General features: G+C 36.3%; 1 protein-coding gene across 1 annotated transcript in view; it reads left to right on the plus strand.

Moving 5' to 3' along the window:
* The window catches only part of RPS6KA2 (ribosomal protein S6 kinase A2), a 114,437-nt gene that overhangs the window by 5,898 nt on the left and 90,959 nt on the right, over window positions 1-17,580 (plus strand). The window lies entirely within an intron of this gene.

Raw genomic sequence — 17,580 nt, forward strand, 5'->3', positions numbered from 1 at the left:
CGTGTTTTGCTTTTACATAGGAACAATCCATGTTGCATTATGAACTTGAGTCATTTGGTATATATTTGCAAGTGTTTTCAGTTTGAGACAGAATTTTTGTTTTGCAAGGAGTACAATAGATAAGATGCAAGAGATATCATGATTACTTTTTGTATAAAACTGGTTGAATAATTTGCCCAATAAAATTAGACCAAAGAATTGAAAATAAATGTGGGTCTTATAGCTATGAACTTGTAGAATAATTTTAAAAACTGCTATATATTTCCTAATTATGTTGGATTGTGTCATCAAAGTTCTATGGTGCTAATGAAAACCAGAGAAGTTTTGTTTCAGACTTTGCCTTGTTGATATCTTAGATTAGGCTGTAATCTAAACTCCTCGTCTCATGCAATATTAACATACAACATTGGCAGACCATATTTCTATATGTTTGGAACAGAGCTGTGATTTGAATGGATGTAATTATTGCAGAACCCTAACCAGATTCTGGTCAGTTCCAAGGTTTCTGGCATATATTGCAATGTAGACAGGATTTCAAATTCTCCAAGGCACTCTGGCTATTCTCCGAAGTTAAAAAGGTCTGTTTTGGGCTTTTGCTGTGGGAGGTGACTCTTAGAAAATCTATTTCAGTCAAGCTAAGGGATGGGAAGACTGCTTCTAACCTCTTTTTCAAAAGTGCCTGACATATTGCTGGTGCTTAGAAAAATGTTAGACAACTTAGTGACAATGCAAATCAATGTCTCTCTTTCCATGCTAGCAAAATAAATAGGTTAAAATGTGGTTTACCTGGGATTTTCCAATCTAGTAGCTATAGTCTTGTGAACATAAAAAGTAGTAGCCAAATTAAATTAATAATACCTAAGGTATTATCATTTTCTTCTTGCATAAGATAAGTAGTTGAGAAGAGTACAAAGGTCATAATAAATGTGTTGAATTTGACATAGCTCCATTGTACCGTTAAAAATTAAAATAAATTAAAATTAAATAATGATTATATAATTTTTTTCTATGTGTTAGATAAAAAGTACCCTGCATAAAGTGCAAGCTGTTGAAAGTATGTTGTTAAAAGAGTGCAGCATTATTACAATGCTATATACTATGATAGTAACGATAATGATATGTGGTATCATACTGCATTTGGGATGGCTTTGCTTTTGAGCCCAGTGGAGGACAATATTTAATTCTTTTTTTTTTTTTTACACAAAAAGGCATGCCCGGGCTTGTTTAACAAATAGAGACAGAGATCAGATGACTCACAAGTGCCTGTGTATGCCAGAAATTAACCATTAGCCGGGGAAAGTAGTTCAGTACTCTGTCTCTTCAAATAAGTAGAGGTGGCAGTCAGGCAAATGCTAGAATGGATTCAAGGGAAGAATGAGTTTATCACCTGTGTCTGCATGGATGGGTATATGTTTATGACAGTTCTGGGTTTCTGATATTCATCTTTCTCCCGTGGTAAGATGAGATAGATAGGAGCCAACTTGACATAATTAGGAAGGTCAATAGAATTACTAGGAGCAGGAAGCATCTTTAATCTTTACCCTAAAGATATCCTTAAGTTCCTCTCTTTCATTTAAGTAAACGTTTGACATGCCTTGTAAGCAGAAGAGTGAACACTGCATTTGGAGAGCTTGTGGTGTGATTCAGCCATCCCCAAATAGATTTCTAAATTTATGCAAAAACAATGTCAAGGTTTTTTTACTCAAAAAAACAGATGCAGTAGATGCTACCATAGGGTTGGTTTTTTTGCCAGATGAAAAGGGAGAAATACAGAAGTCTATTGCTAGCACACATGGATTGAATTATTCCATTGTAAGTATAAGCCTATGATTGATAGAAAAAGCTTTTAGAAGTTGAAAAACAATAGGGACATTGTGTTTACATAATCAAAGCTAACTTCAGGTGTTGCAAAATGTAGAGCATTTGAACTATGACCTCTGATTTTTTTCCCCAATAAAATAAACATTGCTTAGGGAGAGAAAATGATGTCTGGCCCATTTGGATGTAATCTCTGAAACAAACCTTTATGACTTTCAAAATCATTTATGCACCCGAAGACGCAAATAAAAAAGGAATTCATCCCACCATCACTACCTGCACTGCTTACAACTGTTTTATTTCCTTTCATCCTTGATCACTTGAAGTTAATGATGATGTCCACTGGTGGACATCACCAGTGGTTTTGTTGTGGTTAGCTGGCTGCAGGTGCGGGCAGCTGAGGAAAGCGAGGACTCAGATGAGGGGCCAGGACCATTAGGGAGTGGATTGCTGCCTTCAGAGATTGTGCGGGCTGGCAGCAGTGATGAGGAGGTTCCCGAGGAGCCTGTGCTAAGTGCATGTGTGCTCAGGGCTGCTCGCAGAAAAGAGCAGTTACAACAGCACAGGTGACTCAGGAGTAAGGCTGCAAGGTAATGGCCCCTCCTTCAAGAAGATAAAAGCCAGCTGTGAAACGAATGTACTTTGCAGAAGACAGAAGTTTTGAAACTCCAGCCTCGTGGACATTCTAGTATCCTGAGTTTGTATTTGAAGATTCTTATTTTGCAAATTATTTCTTGTCTGTTATCTTTTGGCAAGTCTTGCACAGTTTGGCAAGACTTGTGCTTATCACAGCTAATTATTTTGTAAAAGCATTACAAGGTTTCTGTTCCTTTTGGATTGTGTTTGATTTGTTGGGAAAAGGCGTGGGTCAGAACAGGTTTCCATTGATGGCAGGCCAGTAGAATTGAATTGACAATAACAGTATTATGGTGTTGTGATGCAAACTTTCACACACACACCTCTTGTGCATTGTGATATTGCACATACTCCAAAGGAGCAAAGCTTGCAACACAAACCTGCAACATTGCTTTTGTCATTGTAAGTGTCTGCAAATGCCATGGGATCAGTTCATCTAGGTCTATAATACTTCATAGACTTAGAATATACTTGGAGAAGAGCCCACTTTGCTGAAATCGAAAAAAATATGCAAGCTCATAACAACAGACATTTTATTTATAGAGAAACAGAGAGAGCATCTGCTCACCTTGAAGCGTCACAGCCTAATTGCAAAGCTGTCTCTCCTGTCAGGGCTCAGTTTATTGATCTTCACTCAGCCAATTAAAATAGTATATATAGTCCACTTCCTTTAAACCAGGGTTGTCAAACTTGCAACCCATGGGCCAGATGCATCATGCTCTGGCCACGCCCACAGCCAGTTTAGTGAAGGGGAAAAAGTCCCAATACATGATACTGTGACAACGCAAGTTTAACACTCCTGCTTTAAGCTCTCAGAACAGAGAGACAAAGTGTTATACTACATCATGTCTCTCTTTACTCCTTTTTTTACACAATGGGTAAAATTCTGTGTAATATTTTCATTGAAATTTCAGTTACTATAAGGCACTGTTTGCCCAGGTTTACCCTATTGATACAAATCATCTTATTGGTACCTTTCATGCACTTGCAAGAAGACTGTCAGAAGTCATGATAAACACCATACAGAGGAGCATGACATAATGTAACCTCTGCATCTTTCTGCTCTTGGGAACTTACGGAAAAGTGGACAGCAAATACTATTTATAGCAATAGCATTTATTTTATATACCACTTCACAGTGCTTTAGAGCCCTCTCTAAGTGGTTTACAAAGTCAGCGTATTTCCCCCAACAATCTGGTTTCTCATTTAACCCATCTTGGAAGGATGGAAGGCTGAGTCAACCTTGAGCCTGGTGATATTTATATTTGTCCAAGTGCAAAGAACCCTGAGTTCCTGGAAGAGAATTTGAACCCCAATGAATAAGACATAGCAACTCCTATCTGAGGACTTCCATCCAGTCAAATGATGATTTCTGATGGTCAATTTAACTCAGACTGAGCCCAAATGATAGTTTAACTTTAACTCCTCCATAACTTTCACTAAAACTCACAGAGAAATAGAAGATTGCTTTCTGATGATAATTTAACCAAACTCCCTTGATGACCTCCCCCAATAGTTATACATAAGATGTTCCCTAAACGTGGAATGTGTATTCTCCAAACATATATAGAAAACCTCCTAAGTTACATCTTGAAAATGATTATGTACGTAGGAGTAAAGATACTAAAAATGTTCAAGTATTTCACTGTGTAAAGTGTTTTGCATTAATAACGCCATTTTCAACTTTAATACAATTGTTTTGAGAGGCTTTTTGATCATTTTGTGTTTTGAGCTAAAAGCGGTATTCCTCTCCTTTGAAACAGAACTGACTTGAGCTCAAAACATTCCCCAAAATGTTAAGAAGTTTCTTTCACACTTAAATCAACGGCATCATATTCAGAATGAGGCATTTTTAGTTTGAAACTGATTAAAATTTGGGGCGGGGGGCGTTTCCCAGTACTAACAACCACCGTATCACCCTGATGCTCAAACCCAATCACAAAGCTGATTACAAGTCACTATGCTGAAGGTTTAAGGGGCAAATGTAGCGCTGTCCTCTTTCTGTTCCTTTTCTAATAAAGGAACTCATCGGGCTGATAAAGGCTGTTTCATGAACCTGAATTAAAATGAATCTAAGCATTTCATTTCATCCCAAATTGACATGTTATCCCCAATTTTGATCTCAGAGGAATACTGATGGTTTGATTATTGTAATTAAAGCTTCACGGTGGAAAGCGCTCCCCCGCCCCCCAGCAAATGGCCACACAAATTCTTTTTCAGAAGGAGCCATTCACATGCTCGTTTCAATTTATCATTCTTGACTAATTATAATCAAGCATACAAGGGGTGGTATTCTTCCCCTTTCCCACTAAAAATGCCTTTTCTGCATCCTCAGGCTGCATCACCTTAAATTAATCCCAGACAGGCAGACCAGATGGTGCTTTAGATGTTTCCAGTGGGAGAATATTAGGAAAAGAATCCACTTCATAGCAAATGCATGAAGGAGATTGGCTGCTTTCCCCAAAGGCATGAAAAAACCTGCCCTATTTTATTCCCCGGAGCAGACAGTATTTCCTCTTTCGAAATAATAATGCAATGAATGAATGAATAATTACACTAAGGGTCATCCTGTTTTTTTGAAAAAGGAAACACCAGAGTGTAACATGAATCAAAAGGGAGACTGGTTTTATATTTTATGGTGAATGGATTTGTAATTTCAGCTAGAAAGCCATGCTCAATGGCTGAGAAACTGAACCTGCTGTGATACTTTGATTGACAGCAAAGGAAGGATGAGGTGAACAAAGCATGATTCATATGAAGCTACAATTGCATGGGAACTATTTTGTGGTGCACTTGAATGCTGAGCTCTTGTTAGCCAGGGAAGTTATCCAGTGAAAATGGTCAGAGCCACATTTGGAACACCTTCACATCAAAAACGTGCCAGCGTATAAAAAATGCAGTCTGGTTATATTTCTACATACAGTAAGTCCCATATGTCAATCTATGGGTCTGTGTTTAAGATAATAAAGATGGCAGAACATTGGATGCTCTAGAATAACAAACTGACAGTGAATAATGAAAAGACATTAATATATATTGCCAATTTCAAGATCACTCCTTTGCTGTTCTTTTTTTTTTCATTCTCAGATATTATCACATACTAAATTTTCCTTACAATTCCTTCAGTCAGGCTGTTTTGTTTCTCAATTTTCCATCTGCCTGGTTATTATTTTTTTCTTCTTCAAAACATTAACAATGCAGGTTCTAAGTAGAAGAAAACCTACACTGTATTCAATAGAGGTTCCTCTCAAGGGTGTTCAGTCAGAGTAGAGACTCAGTTTCTTACCAAGCTTGGCCATTTACACTCACACTTAATACATTTTGAAAAGCCAAATTAAAGATGGAAGGATTGTGTGTCTTGTTATTTTGGACCCATATCTCTGCACGTTTCTCCCAGTGCACCATTTCTCTCCGTACAACTGCTTTCCATTCTGTACTTTCTGAAAATGCTGTAATTAATTCTGTGGTTATGACCATATTCCCTCATTTTACAAAAGTATGGTCACCTTGTTTGCATAGTTAGGCAATTGCATATGAAAATGTATGCTGCAGTAAATATGTGCAAGGTAGCTTTTAAAAAATAGTTTAATTCTTTCAAGGCAGGCAAAAGTAAGTATTTCATAAGTAGGCTGTACATTGCCCAGATTCTAGAATAAATAGATAGAAGACAAGATTCTAATTTATGGCTATATTAATTTTAAAAAAGCTTTACAGACGTTATCAAAGCATGTCCTACTCTTAAATTACCATTCATTTAAAGAGACAATGACAGAATGTTGTATGCAGCATTTCAATCACATTACATTAGCTGAAAATAATTGCCGTATTACATTGTGTTCCTTTTGTTCATGATAGGCCAAATTAATTATGGAATCTTTTTCTCCGATTTTCTCCCCTCTGAATGCTACAAATGAGAATACTAATTATTCTTCATTTAAAATTTCATAATTCTTCAGTTTTTACAGTTTCTTTGGCCTCAATATTCTGCATATTTATTTTGAAATATCTCAGTGGATTCAACAGGATATTCTCCCCCAAACTCTCTACAAAAGAGTGAAGCTACTTGGTGTTATTGTTTTTACAGAGCAATTAGAAACCTATGTTTCATTTTTCTCTGTATTTCTTCCCTTCTCAATTTTGACATAATAGTTCTACCAAATAGTTCTTCAAACAATAGTTCTTCAAAATCTAAAGTTCAAATAATAGTTCTTCAAAATCTACAGTTTTTGAAAGTGTGTTTGTTGTGTGTGGGAGTCAAATAAATTATCTATGTATAGTGTGGGGTAAGAGCCATAAGTCCCTTGAGATGCAGCTCCTGAAACTTCTCAGTTTGCAGTTGTCAACAGCTGGTATGATTTTCTGATGTTTTATGGTTTGAATTAAAAATCACATAATTCACATAATTTTTAAAACAAGGAAAACTTGTTAAACAGTTTCACAAATTTTATATTACTGTTTCTTCCACTATGGTTCTTGGTCCCTGAAGTAGACAGCCATCCAAAAGATTCCCATGTCTTGTATAATCACTTGCTCATTGTAGTAATCTCAGAGCAAAAGTATTTCCCAAATATAACCTTGTATTTTTTAGTTATTAGTTAGATTTTTAACCCACTTTTATTACTGTTTATAAGTAACTCAAGGTGGTGAACCTACCTAGTTCTCCTTCCTCCTCTTTTTCTCCACAACAACAAACCTGGTTAGTGAGCTGGATTGGACTGAAGGGGAGGGATGAGCCCAAAGTCACCCATCCAGCTTTCATTCCCAAGGTGGGTCTTTTTAAAAATCTGCTTGGCGTTTATAAAGTGCAGTACATAATAAGATACATACAGTAGTTGTTACAATCATACTCTGCTCAATTGTCTCAAAAATTCTGTCTCTGCATATCCAGCTTGTTCAATCAAGCAAAGGTTTCATGGAATGAAATATACATTGAGATCTTTTAAGGAAGTCTCCACTGCTGGATCAGATATACTAAATATATTCCAAATCAGTGATTTTCAACCTTGGCAACTTTAAGATGCGTGAACTTCAACTCCCAGAATTCCCCAACCTGGTAAGTGTGACTAAGGAATTCTGGAAGTTGAAGTCCACACATCTTAAAGTTACCAAGTTGAGAAACACTGATCTAGATCATTATCCATGGAAGAGGAGTTGGCATCTCTAACTCATCTACTATTTATTTTAAATTTGTCTCTCTGAACTAAACTAGCTGATTGGTACATTTACTTAAAACAGTTTAACTGTTAACAACATTTTCTATGTAGGAATGTACCTTATGACATAAAGATCAGCTTACTTCTCATCTTTTGTGGGACTTTCTGCCTGAAGATAAATGGCTATTTAAACTGACCATTCTCTTTTTAAAAACCTACAGTCGTCTTACCTGTTCTTCCTGAATCACCCTTTTTCCCACAATCAAAAACTAGATGTACAGTATATTTTATTCCTCTTTCTGGGCTGACATGTATATTTGTCATAGAATAAACAATAGAGACTGAGAGTGAAAAGTTGTTGAATGGCTCCTCCCTACAGACATCTTAACTGCATTCACTAATGCCTGATACCATGTAAGTGAGCCCCCTTTTGCGACACATTCATGGATTACATAAAATATCCCAATGAATTCATTCCAATTTAATCACTTTACATGTGTTCACTAATACACTGGAACTAAGACTGCTAGCATGCCATTTTAATCAGGGTATTTAAAAGTGATCATTAGGTCTTTGGCAGGAAATGTCATGACACTCACCCATGACTGGATTGAATCCAGTGCTGTAATGGTGATTAAACCACTGCAGCTTTTTCCTGAGATGTTTTTATTTCACGGGGGTTTATTTATATATTCATTAAATCTATGTGCTGCCCATCTCCCTGATAGGGTGAGTCTTAAAATTCATTAAATGAAAATATCTGGGGTGATACATATTTAAGACTCATACATATGGGATTTTTTTAAAAGTTACTCTTTATAAAGATTTTGGGTTTTATCTGCTACTTATTTTTTATACTGTTCTCATCTTTCCAAACCTCTTGCTTAATTACAAAGGAGCTGAATGCATGTGCATACATAGAACTTGTTCACAATAGATTATCATTAATTTCAGGGAAAAAATAACTTCTCTTTGCCAGTAATATGGAAAGGAGCTGTTCTGGTTGCTAAGGTTTTCATGAGCTTCTTAAAGATTTTCTGAAAGCATTGAGTTGTACCTGCCAGAGACATTAAGAGTATTTTGTTATTTATTCATGTATTTATTTAAAAAATATTAATGTACAGTAGAACCTCTGATCACAAACGCTTCTGACCACAACCAAATTGGGTTCCGACCAAAAAATTCACAATTTTTTCCACACAGCCAGTTTCTCCTTTCACACCATTTTTTTTGTAAGCACCAAATTTCCATAATTAGGTTCGGGTCATGACCAAATTGGGTTGTGACCAAAGTTATGGAACGAATTATGGTTGTGACTAGAGGTTCTACTCTATAATTGACTTATTTTCTGCTCTTGCCATTTTCTTCTGCTATTTCTCCCTTTGATCCCATCATTTTTCTAGGCTGTCCTCAGTTTTGAGCATAGTCTTCATCCTGAGACACCCAGCTGAATACGCTCTCTGGATTTTATTTTTAAAGGCCATTATCCTAGACTTACACCATAGGTTTGTCTCCAAAGCTAATAGGTTCTTTTTCATCTTACTTACCTTACCTACTTACTTGAGCTGTGACCTCAATGCAAGAGCTTGGTAGTTTAAGATCATACAATCAAGCTATAGCTAAGTAGTAGGCTAAATGTCTGCCATGCAGAAGATCCCAGATCCCACTTAGAGCATTTCTAGGTACTGCAAGAAAAACTGCTGGATGAAACACTCCAGAGTTGCTGCAAAACCATTTCTGACAGATGGATCGGGACTGTCACTCAGCATATGGCCACTGCTATATACTTAGAAAGAAAACACGGAAGATTTCTAGGAACTGATTTGATTAATGTAAAATAAAAATGTCTATGTGCAAACATTTCTCACTGCCTTCATATCACCTAAATCTACTCTTCACGTAAGTGATAGTGCAGTTGGATTCAAAAGCTGATTTGAATGGGTTATCACGAAGTAGAGGACTCTTTTTGTAATGGGTGAGATTTGTTCCGTTACCATTTGTTGACATACATTTTACCTACAGTATATCTTTTGGGGTATTTCTGGTTCAGGGCTTTGTATATCTTCTTATCGATTCTCTCTCATAGTTGGTGTCTTATTTAAATGGAAGTCTTGAAATTTTCCTTAATGGGGAAATGTCAATTGATGGTGTGTGTGTGTGTGTGTTTATAAATGTACATCCATCCATCATTACTTAAAAAAAAGTTTCTGTAAATCACTCAGTATCCGGAATAACTAGAGTGGCATAAATGGGAATTCATTGGGTAAGCCTTAATCTAGGAAGTCATGTATCAGCCTTAAGTCTTGTATTGCTTTTTGTCAGCTCTCCTAGGTAAACCATGAAGGAAACACGACTAAATGGGCTAAATCTACTTTATTGTAAAACTACATTGTCAGAATCTTGCAAATCTGAAGACACAGACATCCCTCTGCTTCTTTTAACTGCTTGATCCATTAGGGTGGGGTCCTTTCTCTTTCTTTTTGTTATGCTACTTGGAGGTTCCTGCCACTCTTGTCTGATTGTTTCCTATGCAGGATTGCAAGTCCTACAGTAAGGTATTTAGCTAGTAAATGACTGGCACTGATGTTAACTAGTTTAGGTAATGAAACATCTGCAACAAAACAACCAAGCTCCAAGGGTCCCTCATGTCAACCGTGAGCTACAAATATTCTTTATTGAAACTCTTTCATTTCTGCACTGGAGAATGGCAGAACCAGCAGCCTTAAGTTTTGCAGGGATAACAACTCTTACCTCTCTCATCGAGGAGAAAGGTGACTACTTCTAGCTTAAATTCTTGATATGATACTTCTGCCGTCCATGCTTGGAATCTCAGAAGTCACTCGTACATTCTTGCTGAAGATATTCCTGTGTCTTTTTTTACATACCTTTATTAATTTCCTTTATAACTTTATGATTTGTCTTTTGAAGGAATTAACAAGTATCATTTCCTTTATGGGGTGTTCTTTTATTCATACCCTGCTTTTACAATCAAGCTAAAAGAGGTACTGTTATTAGAACTTGAATTCCCCAAGCACTGGTATGGAAAGCACAATAATAGAAGTAGAATTCTTTCAGGGATGCCCATTCTTATAAAAACCACTTGTCACTTAAGCAAGTTATTGCTCCTAAATTTGTTTTCTTATTGGTTGAGAAGATTCTGTTAAATAGCATGCAGGAAATCAGTTCATATCCTCTACTACACATGAAAGACAATTTTGTTATGGGAAGCCCCCAGTGCCTCCTCTAAAGGTTAAATATCTTCAAGGGCAGCTCAGCTCTTGAAGACTTTAGAGATATGTTCATTTAATTAGCTTGAGATCAGTACTGAAATGGTTTGTGCAATCTATAGCTGCTGAACTTCCATCCAGGTACTAATCAAGACAGTTTATACATTCTGTTTTTCAAGATTAGCTAAGATTACCTAACATTATAAGCTAAATTTATTTAGTCAAAGTGAAAAGGTTCCTCCTCCTATATAAGTTCTCTTCAAGTGTTATCCTGTGAATGTTTAAAGGGACTGTCAGCAGATGTGATGTTAACTTGTGCCTCTTGGGGATATTTCTGTTGGGGCAATGAAGTCATGAAGAAGGCTGTTGTGCATTATACCTTTAGCTTTTGTTGTGTGAATGGCTGTAGAGAGATTTACTGAAGCACTGTTTTTGATGGTGTGCATTTAAGAGGTTTCATTATGATATTGTTAAAAATTAATCATGGTGGATCAAAGGCTTACCTAGTACAATATCCTGTATACTGCATTTTCTAACTAAATGCTATCAGAAAGCCCGCAAGTAGGACATGAGAACAATACTTCTCTTCTGCTGTTAGAAATGCAAAGGGATGAACATTTGTGGAAATAATTGGGGGGAGGGGGGGACCCATATGGCATTTTTAATCCCAATGTAGTGTGAAATGGATCTGTAATTCATCAAGCAACATTTAGAAACAGTAGAGTCTAATAGCATTCAGTTGATAAGTGGATTTGCAAATATGAGTATGGAATTATTTTACATAGCCCAAATTATTCTGGTTGAAAATCACTTCAGATTTAGTAAATAATAACTCTGCTTTATATCTATGCAAACAGCTAATGACAGAATAGCTAAAAAGTTGACTGTGAAGCTGTGCAAATTTTGTACGCAAAGTACTCATCTACCATTTCTGGGAGATGATGTGAGTTTTTTTCTAGAATAAATGGCCATTCACAATAATTTGAAGATTGGACTGCAGTTACTAAAATATTGTTTTTTGTCTCCTTAGTAGGTGCCAAAAAGTTCTGTGTCAGCCAGATTAACATTGCAAATTGATATTATAATAGCAGCTAAGGTGCAACACTTGTAATTATTTGAAAAATTTTTGGTTACTCAACCAACACTTACATGGAACTGTTCAAGAGTGTTCCTTACTGATGGATGAAATTATATTTTGAGCACCCAGATCCCAAAGTAAAATATAGGGCTTGGGGAGGGGAATGCATAATCTTCTAGTTATTGACAATTAGCACTATGAAAAAATGGAACTAAGATTAAATATAAAGTAGACTAAATTAATGATAACAGGTACAACAACCAGCCTTAGAATGGACAATGAAGATATTAAATAGGTTCTGCCTTTTAGGATCAATCATTAATAGTAAAGGAATAAAAAGTCAAGAAATATAATGATATGTTGGGGTGATCTTAGAAAATGGTGGTGTGGCTAAGAGACTCAGTGAGAGGAGTAGTCGGATAAGAGGCAGCCCATAACAGGAATGTGAGTATGTCAAATATCTCAGCAGGGGTCTGTCCCCTCTAGTTTCATGGGCTGTACAGGTGACAGGGAGACGTGTTTCAAACTTACAAGATTGATGTCAGCTGTGTGAGGTAGTCCAGAAAGAAGCAGGCCCAGATGAAGTAATGCTACTTTATTGTAGGATTTGCAAGTCTGGAAGTATATTTCTTTCCTGTTGCCTTTAGTTTAGTTTAGTTTAGTTTAGTTTAGTTTAGTTTAGTTTAGTTTAGTTTAGTTTATTGTCTTAAATCTTTTCAGCCCAAGAAAGCCCCCCCCATATCAGCTTTCCTAAATTGAATTTTCAATAGCCCCCACCTATGTCAAAAACTTTTCATTTTAAAATCCACTTTTTCCTATGATTGAATCCTTCAGGATCCTTTTGAGTTCTGACTAAAGTTAATTGGAATAATCAAAAATTCAATTAGTTCCCATACTCATTTCAGATCTTGTTACATAAGTTCTCTTTGATGTTTTTAATGGCTTACTTCACATGTCTCATCCATGCTGTGAAACATTTCATTTCTTAAATCAATATCGATAGTACGTACTGTACATTTTTCATACAGAGCAGCAGGGTGCATATTGACGTATTGATGTTAAATTGCTAGAGAAAATAAGCACGCAAAATTTTCCAAAGAAGACAGATGCGATATTACAATGCCCATATTACAAAATGCGTATTCTTTTTAAACAAGAAAAAAGAAAAGAAAACTTTGAAAGCAAAAGTTATGTTCCATTTTTTAAAAAAATAAAATGTTAACTGGATGCCATTATTAGAAAATTGTTTGGAAAACACAATCAATATGTACCCTTTAAAAAATATTCCAGTGTTTTTTTTACAATTTCTGTTTATTTTGTTTAGGCTTTTGCAAAGAAAAAGTAGTATTAGGTTATTTTATTTATTTACTTCCCAGACACTTTTCGAGTCCCAAAATAATTATCAATTGTGTTAAATTACTAAAATGATTGTTTTATATTTTAGAGCATTTACATTCTTCCTGGCTTCTGTAATTCTACAATTTCCTCCTACATAGAAATGTGACATTGTTTTTTTCTGTAATCCAGTGTATCGTGCCATTCTAGTCCTGTGCATTTTTCAGTGTTCAGCCATAAGAATATTGAACTTTGTATAAATGATAACGATTATAGGCACATAGTATATATTAAGTCCAATACATTTCTAGAGCTTTAGAGAGAGATCTTGGTGTACTGATGGTGGCACCTGGCTAAAAACTGAGAGACTGCGGTTTAGTCCCATCTTAGCCACAGAGCCAGCTGTGTGACCTTGGGCCAGTCATAGTAGTCATAATACTGTAGTTATTTTATAATTATGATTTCATTCTTCCACATATATACTTATAAGAAAAGACTTGGTTGTTTCTTTTGATTCTGAGTTACATGTATTTCTCTCTACCCTAGAGTGCAATACTGTATAGCGTTTCATTTAATTTAACTTCATTAAACAGTTGTGAACAGCACTGCTCAAAACTTAAAATGTAAAACTCCAGAAAGCCATAAAATATGAGAATAAGGCTTAAATTCTCATCCCCATTACTGTTATACAGTATTCAGCAACAGTACTAATCAGTTGTATTTCCCTGCCTTGCTCCTCTTAAGATTCCATTTCAGAATTCAATGTATATGTATTTTAGTTTATATCAAAGCATTTTGAGATTTGAAATCTTCTTTCATTTGAACTTATCAGAACATCAGTGCTGTCTTTTATTTTTAGGAAGATGATGGACACCACCCTTGCACAGGAACAGATTTGTCAAAATATAGAGATGTACATAGTAGAGCTATGTTCAAAGACCAAAATGTCATTTGAAACAACTATTAACATGTAGCTTCTTAACTATTAGCATTGGAGCTTCTTAAAGCAGCTGCATCTTTTTCTGTGCTCACACAGTTAGCGTTTGTAGTTAATATATGATTAATGAATAGATACATTTGGCAAGTTTCCCTGAAGTTAAAAGTACCTAGTTGAATAATGAAATTCTGCAAACAACCAAGCTCAGAGATAAACGGAACAAGGAACTATATGTTTGTTTTGATAGATTGATATCCTGCCTTCTACTCAAGAGTTGAATGTGGTATATATAGCACTCTCCCTTCCTGTTCCTTCTTACAGAAAACAAAAGCCATTTAGAGGAAAGAACGGGAGAAATAGGGACTGTCCCAAAAGGCACACACACACACACACATGATCATCTATAGCTGAGGATGAATTTGAACTGTTTCTTTCTGCTCCTAGCCCAACACCTTAACTACTGACTGTATGATCTATTTACACTTTCAGAATCATTATAAAGGGTTTTTTCTCATACAAACACACACAAGTAGAGATTTTAATATTGCGAAAAATAAAATACTGAGGTACTTTTTTTCAAAATTAAATGGGACTTTAATTCAGTGTCAGCTTACTTATGTTTACATAGCTGTAGAACTACAGTCCAAGAATGACACTTCTTTTTCTACTTCTCTTTATGGTATGGTAATGTAAACAGCATTACTTTCTTAGACAAACTTCAGGTTTATAAGAGGAGGGAACTCCATAGATACATCAGTGATGTAGCCTCAGCTGCACCCAGTCTTTATGAATTTTCATGAGACCATTGCTCTCTAATATGAGATTGATTGCCTTTATGTAATGACATTTAATGGAGATTGGATAATTTTATACACAGAAGCCAAGTTTTTAAAATTATTTACTAGCTTTGAAGAGCTCATTGGCCTTTTTTCTCTCTGTATAAAGTCTTAACTGGCTATCTGTTGTTTGGTGATAAGTTAGTCCTATTGATTAATATTCATAGCACACTGTATAATTTAATTGATTTGTATGAATGGCAAGACTATTAAATGGTTGGATTTGATTTTAGGGGCCGCTGATAAACATGCCATAGGGATTGCTTTTAGTGGCATTTTAAGTCAACATGCAGAAAAACAGCAGAGTTGCACAAGAGAAAGAACATATCAAATGACAGATTCTATTAAAAAAACCTGTTTCCTGTTCCTTTTTCTCTCACTGCTATTTAGCCTGCCCAGTTTGGTGAAAACACCGGAGAAACTTTAGTTGATCTTGAAAAAGTGAAGCAGTGTTGAACCTGGATAGTACTTGGGTGGGAGATAAACAGCTTAAAAGAAGAAAATGGCAAAACACATTCATATTATTATCAAAAAAATCAATATGATCACTAAAATCTGATTTCAACATAAAGGATGTATTTTGTTATACTTTGTAGCTTATTCATGACTTCCTTAAGACAAGCATGACTCCTCACCCTTGTAAAGCATATTGTGATATCTGGCAGAAAAATGGGTTGACTTAAGATATTTCCATCAGAAGAATAGGGAAAATTTATTTTGCTTCAGTAGCTTAAGTTGTAGTTCAAATTTCAACTTAGAACAGAAAGAATGTAAGGTTGCATTGAGTTTTGTTTCAGTCTTGCACAGTGTATTAAATAGGTACCACTAGAATCGTTGTACACAATAACTGTTTAGGTTTATTCAGCAACACTTGTTATGTTTTGATCACTCAGGATAAAAAAAACATTCTTAAAGAACTTTATCATGTGTGACAAGAGACTTCTAAAAAAACCTACAGAAATAACTTGGCATAAGAGAACTTCTGTAAATAGTTACTGCTGCCTGAGATTAAGGCTTCCAAACACTACTGAATAAATCTGTGCAGTGTGCGTGTGAGCGAACATATATGGACAGGCTTGGAAAATCAGATCATAGTTATGGGTCAAGGAAGAGACCCAACTATTGAATAGGGCTGCTGACTCACTTCACTTCTGTATAACTGATGCAACCATTTCTATTAATATTTTAGTCCATGCCAATTTCCCAATAATTCTAGGAAGAAATGATTTTGTCAACATTCCAGTAATGACGTTGATACCACTTATGAGGGTTCTTCTAAACTAAAGGCATGCAGTTGTTTTGAGGCCAAGCTTAGCCTTTGAATGGCATCCTGAGGGCTATGCTCCAAAAGGAGTGTGAGATAGTAGTGACAAATATGTAGAAGTTGTGGGGATGGCTGCAAGGCCTACTGTAAAATGTTGTTGTAGACCAGGGGTGTCAAACTCGATTTCATTAAGAGCTGCATCAGGGTTGTGTTTGAGATGGGGGTGGCAGCGGGGCATGGCCAAGGGTGTGTGGCTAACTCAATATCCATTTTTGGCTGCAATGGTCTCCTGCAGCCCTCAGCCAGCAAACATGGAGCTTGGGAGGGCCGCGCACCCCACCCCCCCGAGTTCTGTTTTTTGCTGGCAAAGGGCTGCAGGAGGCTGTTGCAGTTAAAAAGGAGTTTGGGAGGGCAGTGTGTGGCCCTCCCTAGCTTCATTTTCGCTGGCAGAGGCACCACGGGGCAGTCCTGCTGTTTCCAGGGTGGCTCCATGGGCTAGATCCAGGCATCCCTTGGGCTGGGTGTGGCCTGCGGGTCTTAATTTTACACCCCTGTTCTAGACTGACAGCTCTACTGCTACCAATCAAAAGATGCTTTGCAGCTATTCCATCTTTTTAAGGGAATTTATTTTGTAAGAAAAAAAGAAAAATAAGAGGAAATTGCAGTGTGAGGATAATTATGTCCATGCACCCTACCTCTTAAAATTGCATGAATCAAGCAAGATAATTTTAACAATGAAAAGCATCATCTAAAAGCCCCCCGCAATGTCATAAACGAAGGACATGAAGTGCAATCAGTCTGAATTATTTAAAATAACTTAGGATTTCACTTCAGACAAATAACTTAAATGATGTTTGGTACTCTATAGTTGATGACAATTTTGCTCATATTTATCTCCCTAAATGTATCCAAAATTTCATATTAAGAAAAATCATGTTCGAAAATATAAAACAGATGAAGTACAGGTGGTCCTCAACTTATGACCACAATAGAGCCCAAAATTTATGTTGCTAAGTGAGACATTTGTTAAGTGAGCTTTGCCCCATTTTAAGACTTTTCCTGACACGGTTGTTAAGTGAATCTGGTTTTCCCCTTGGCTTTGCTTGTCAGAAAGTCACAAAAGGCACCCTGCATGTGTCATAAATGTGAGTCCATTGTCAAGGAACTGAATGTAAACCTCATGACCATGGGGGAATGTTGCAATGGTTATAAATGTAAAAAATGGTCATATGTCACTTTTTCAGTGCCCTTGTAAATTCAAACAATCACTAAGTGAACTGTTTTAAGTTGAAGGAC

The sequence above is a fragment of the Pseudonaja textilis genome, chromosome 1 (assembly GCF_049901715.1).
Source record: "Pseudonaja textilis isolate UNSWEBS1 chromosome 1, rPseTex1.2, whole genome shotgun sequence".
NCBI lineage: Eukaryota > Metazoa > Chordata > Lepidosauria > Squamata > Elapidae > Pseudonaja > Pseudonaja textilis.